The sequence below is a fragment of the Engraulis encrasicolus genome, unplaced genomic scaffold (assembly GCF_034702125.1).
Source record: "Engraulis encrasicolus isolate BLACKSEA-1 unplaced genomic scaffold, IST_EnEncr_1.0 scaffold_26_np1212, whole genome shotgun sequence".
Taxonomy (NCBI): Eukaryota; Metazoa; Chordata; class Actinopteri; order Clupeiformes; family Engraulidae; genus Engraulis; species Engraulis encrasicolus.
In genome coordinates, this window is record NW_026945555.1 from 3,322,061 (window position 1) to 3,327,600 (window position 5,540).

The window sequence follows — 5,540 nt, forward strand, 5'->3', positions numbered from 1 at the left end:
GAAAAGTGCGAGTTGGTCTTGGGGTTTTTTGTAGCGATGGGACCATGCGGATATGGTTGCACTCCCAGGCTGGAAGTAGTAGATAGAGGAGGGATTGGCTTTGAATGTGTAGCTATTGTTTCTGACATTTATCTGTAGTTGGCTGTGGTAGATGAAGTCAAGACCCAAGACAATGCCGTATGCCAGTGCAGCGGATGGAAGGACAGCTACTGACAGGTCAGTCACGTTTCCATGAACACCAAGATCTAGATCGATCCAGCCAAGTGGTGTTACAAGCTCTCCATTTGCTAGGTACAAAGAACCCTGTGTCCATGGGTTAAGTGCTTTGGACTTCATCACATCGGACCACAGGTATTCATGTAATAGGGTGCAGCTTGCACCAGTATCCACGATAGCCTTGCCGTACCAGGAACCTATGTTGACAGGCACGACCAGCTGTTGAGGAGCAAGGGGGCCTAGCAGATCCGTGGCGGGAGCAGTCGCGGAAGGAGAGGAGGTAAGTGTGTTTTTCATACTCTTAGATGAAACAGCAGTAAGTGCATTTGTATTTCCACTGGATTTCTGTCTATGTTGTTGTTGTTGTTGTGAATGTTGTTGGCGAGTGTGGTGTACAGGAGAGCTATGTTGAGGGCAGGAACCAGGATTGTGTGTGCCTTTGCACCTCCAGCACAACAGAGGTGGTCGGCTTTGTGCTGAATGTGGTAAGGGGTTTGAAACCTGTTGTGGTTGGTTGTATCTGATGTGTTTTGCTCGGTCTTGTTCTAGCTGGTGTTCGTGGTCCTTTTCCAATTGGTGACCAAGACGGACAAGCTCATCGACATCTTTCACACGTCCTCGAAGTTGACTGGCAAGGTAAGGCTTGATATTCTTAAGTATGAGTTTCACAATATCTTGCTCAGTGAGTAGTGAATTCCATCTCCTACATAATGCTCTATAGGGATAAGCGAAATCTCTTATTGACTCCTTGTCTTGTTGCTTTTTTGTGCGCACTCTCTCCGCCAGCTCATCTTGGTAATCTTCGGCCAGAAATGCGGATAGGAAAGAAGTCTTGAACTCCTCCCACGTACCAACTTGAGTACGGGTGATTTCCCACCAGTCCCTGGCGGTACCATGGAGAACTGTCCGGAATGTGGCAAGAATGTCAGCGTCTGTCAGAGGATGCAGTGCAATAAAGTCCTGACATTTTGACAAATAAAGCACAGGGTCTGTGTCGTCTCCGTTTTTTCCATAAGTAGGAAAGACTTTCATCAGCTTTATATGATCCACTCTGGAAGAGTGTACAGAAGAGTGTACACTAGAGGGAGAAGACACAGCAGGTTGAGAAATGACATGTGCCGAAGAGCTGACCTGTGTGTGGCTCGTAACGGGTACATGTGAGGTTTGAGTGACTTTTCGTTGCAATTCACCCATTTGCCTCTGTGTGTCCCGAGAAGTGTTCTCCACTCTCTGCACTTGATCACACAAGGAGTCGAATCTGGCTGTCAGGGTGTTCACTAGTGACATGCACTCAGTCAGTTGTGTTCCTTGAGTCATCATCCTGCCATTTATGTCAGACATAGTCATTTGAGATGCTTTAAAATCCTTTTGGAGTTCAAGTTGCAATTGTTGTACATTAAAGGTTAGTTCAGAAGTTGTGGTAGTTCGTACTTTTTCACACTCCTCAGCAGCTACTTTTCTCATTGCTTTCATGACAGAATCTAGTTCTCTTTCCATTTTGTCTTGCATAGTTAGCACAGTGGTTGTGAGGTATGCGAAGTGAGCTTGAGACTGTGATGCATGTTCATCAAATTTTCCCTGCATGTGATCACTGAGTTTTTTCATTGCATCTCCGATTTCTCTCTGATTTTGCTCAACTAGTAAGTAGACCTGTTCCCAGTTATCTTGTGCACGCTCTGCCAGTTGTCCTAATGCACGTCCTGGAGTTGGAAGTGCTCCTGGGAGTGGCAAAGGAGAACCATCCTCAGACACTGGGGTTGTGGCAGAGAGGTCAAGTGAAAAAGTGGAATGAGTTACTACTCCATCTTGAGCACTGGTGTACACAGGAGAACTGCTATGTGTTACAGGGGCAATGGAGGGAGCACAGGTGATTAAAAGTGGATTAGACATTTCAGCCACTGTCTGATCAAGTAGGGAGATGGAATGTAGTGGCCTGTCCGCAGCAGGGTCATGAGTATGTGTGTTAGAAGTAGGTATGCGAGCAGAAGGGGCAGGTGTATGTAGATTTTGAAGTGGTATGGGTGCAGAGGAGACCTGAACATTAGTTATGTTTGAAGAAGAAGGGACAGGTGTATTTATGTTAGGAGGGTTGAGTAAGATGTTGGGGGGTGAATCAGTAGGAAGAGGAGGAGAAGACATGATGAAAGATATAAATCGATTCATGTGCTAAATATCAGCTATCAACATGCAAGAGCAATATCAAAAAGACACAGCAGGGGGCAGCAACGAATGCACAGCGAATGATCAGGTTACAGGTATAAGAATCAATGTAATGAATTAAGTGAAAATTGCAAAGGGTGTGTGTGTTGCTTGTGTTACTGTGTGTGTGTGTGTGTTTTTTTTTTTCAAAGTCCCAAAACAGCACAGCAAAAAGGTTCAAGCAAGCTCAGCGCGGCGGCTGATCAGCAGGGCAAGCAGAGCATTCAATGTCCAGCACAGCAAAGTTAATCCAAAGTCCAGCACAGCAAATAATTCAAAAAATATCCAAAATGCAAAACTTAAATCTTCAGATGTTTTTGACACCAATGTCACTCCATACTCAGTAATTCAAAAACGGTGGCACAAATGTCACTCCATAGGCAAAAACAGCGAAGCAGCCGCTCTCAAACAAATAAGTGATCAGTTGAAGATCAAGGGCTCAGAGATAAAAACAAAACAATCTCCGGCCCCACGTTGGGCGCCATTCTGTAACGGTGTGGTGATTGGGGGAACTGCAATCTTAAAAAATATTAAATCCCAAAACACCGTCAGCAAAAATATCAGTGAATCAGTCAGTGGAAAGCATGAGACGAGGCAGTTCCTTAACTTTCAAATCTTCATTCATTAAATGTTCATAAGTCCAACACAAAAAGGTAAATCCAACAAAAAGGGTATTACATCCAAACGGCAGTGTAATCCAATAGGCCAATGAAAAAATAAGTCTTTCGTTATCAACTCTCAAAAAAAAAGGAGAGGAAGAAGATAGAGAAGATTTGTAGTGTAGTGTAGTGTTGTAATGTGTGTGTGTGTGGAATTGTGTGCGTTTCTGGGCTTGTGGTGGAGTTGCGTTGTAACTTGTCAAGGTGTGTATTGTTTGGGGATGAAGGGCAAGACGGAGAGAGCAGCCAGCGAAGTTAGTGGCAATATCCAGCCAGTTCATTTACTCACGAGTCTTCTTTTTGAAGAGGGAACCACCCAGGTCCTTTTAGACGATGCATTCCATTCTTCTTGTGCAAAGACAATGTCGGCACGCTTACGGCAGTTCTTTCGGATATCACGAAGGGTCCGTAGCAATAGTGTCAAACGTAATTGTGTTAGATTCAGGCTGGATACTCGGGCTCACAAATTTTACTGTGTTGTGTGCGTGTGTGCGTGTTACTGCTCTCATTTTGGAGTGAGTGAGGGGAGTTTTTGAAACAAGAGGAAAGTGGAATGCCACACTGATTGCAATTGCGCTCAGCTGCGCTTAATTGGGACAAGCTCCGAGCTCAGCGCAGGTGAGCGGGGGAGGGGAAGAAGACAGACCGTCACAATGTCGCTTTTTTCTGCTTTTAGCCGCCAACTCTTGTGCCATTATCGTGATTTGGCATGCTTTCCACTAAGCCTTTGACTTCGATATTCGATATTCGAATATAAGTCGAATGTTAAGAAAATTCGAGACATTCGAACGAATATTAATTGGCCATTAATATTCGAATCTGACATGGGTATTGCTTTTTTGGGTATTTCATTGTTATTGATTAAAATTATTTCCTTGTAAACATCGCAATTCACAGTCTCACTTTATTTTTTCCATGGCTGGTTAATCACTACAGCCGTGTTGAGGAGAGTCGCGTGCGTGGCTCATCTCTCTGTGTTCCGTAGCAGGACACTTGCGGCAGGCAGTCTCCCCCAGAGTCCGCATTAACAAGCAGATGAGTGCTGCAGAGTTCCATTCAAGTGAATGGCTACAGTTAATAAACAAAGCATCATCACATTACTTTCTGGAGTTGTTGACGAGTTTCTGGAATTATTTGATTCAACCCACAAGTACCTGTGATTACGCCAAGAGTAAGATAATAACTTCTTGTTTTTTGGATTTTGACCAAATTAGCTTCGTTGGTCTGGGTGTCAGATCAGGCAGACTCCAGGTGATGATTTTGTTAGCATGCTTTTAGCATGTTTTTAGCGCACTGCTAGTTTGTGTAATGTTCGTTTTTAGACGAGACAGTCATCTTACCTGGACCTACAAGCACACTACCTAAATGTCCGTCATTAGTGATAGAAAATAAATACATATTTGTTGATATTGGTGCTGTGTGCTCAATTCTCATGATTCGCATATCATGATCCAATTCAAATTTTAACAAGTTTGACATGGCTGCTAGCTTTGCCATGTTTTAATCTGCATTCACACCTCTAAGTACCGTCTTCTTATAAGTGCTGAACGATTGCTAAACAATAATGGCTGGTTGAATGCATGTTGTTAATGGGCATGTTGTTATTCTTTGTCGTTGTTCTGTTGTTGTCCTTCTGTGATTTGGGGTGAAAGTGGGCTGTGCCCGACTGACGTTTCACAAACAAGGCGTGTACCTGAATGTGCCTGGGGTCGGCTATGAGTCCGATCAGGCAAAAAATGGCCCGGGGCCGGCAGCTCCGAGCCGGCCACTCTCCTGAGCCCCGGGCGGCCCCGGGCCGCTGAAGCGCGGCTAATGAGACCAAGGCTATTGATTACCAATTGGACAGGTGTGCCTATTGCAGTGGCAGGTGACTGTATGCAACATGTTTAATTATAACATATTACATTACATGTAGGCCTAGCCCAAAGAAACTCAAGAGAAAGAATAATCTCTTGGCGGGGAATGCATTGGCCACGGTGTAGTACGTGGGCGTTGCCTGAGGACACGAGTGGATGGAAAATTAACTCCCTTGCGCATGGTCATTGGTCAGTTGGTGCGATGGATGCCATTTTCGTACTCCCTTGCACATGGTCAGTGGGGGCGACACCATGATGGATAATTTGTGGCCAAGTAACGGCAGCTGTTGGTCAGCAGTAATTGCTGGGGGTAATTAAGGACAGCTGACAGACATTCACGCTGTCCTATGACCTGTTCCACAGTGAATAACATTTCCGTACTCCCCTCGCCATCATTTCCTACTACGCTGTTATGACGTGAGTAAGCCCTCTTGTCTCAAGCCTCTTTGGCCTAGCCCTAACGCCTTTTTTTTTCATTCTACATGCACATGTTGTGAATGACAACTACACACACCTATGACACGGATGTAAACACGGCAAAACAAGAAGCCTGTAATGACGTGAAGAACAACAACATTTTGGGAACCCTGGTCACAAGCCTTTCCATAGT

General features: G+C 44.8%; 1 long non-coding RNA gene across 1 annotated transcript; it reads left to right on the forward strand.

Annotated features, from left to right (window-relative positions):
* The first annotated feature begins 216 nt into the window (after positions 1-216).
* Positions 217-1,266, forward strand: LOC134442972 (uncharacterized). Its single transcript, XR_010033522.1, has 3 exons — positions 217-496; positions 766-852; positions 1,003-1,266. It is a non-coding gene; the product is annotated as an uncharacterized LOC134442972 (long non-coding RNA).
* Positions 1,267-5,540: the final 4,274 nt, after the last annotated feature.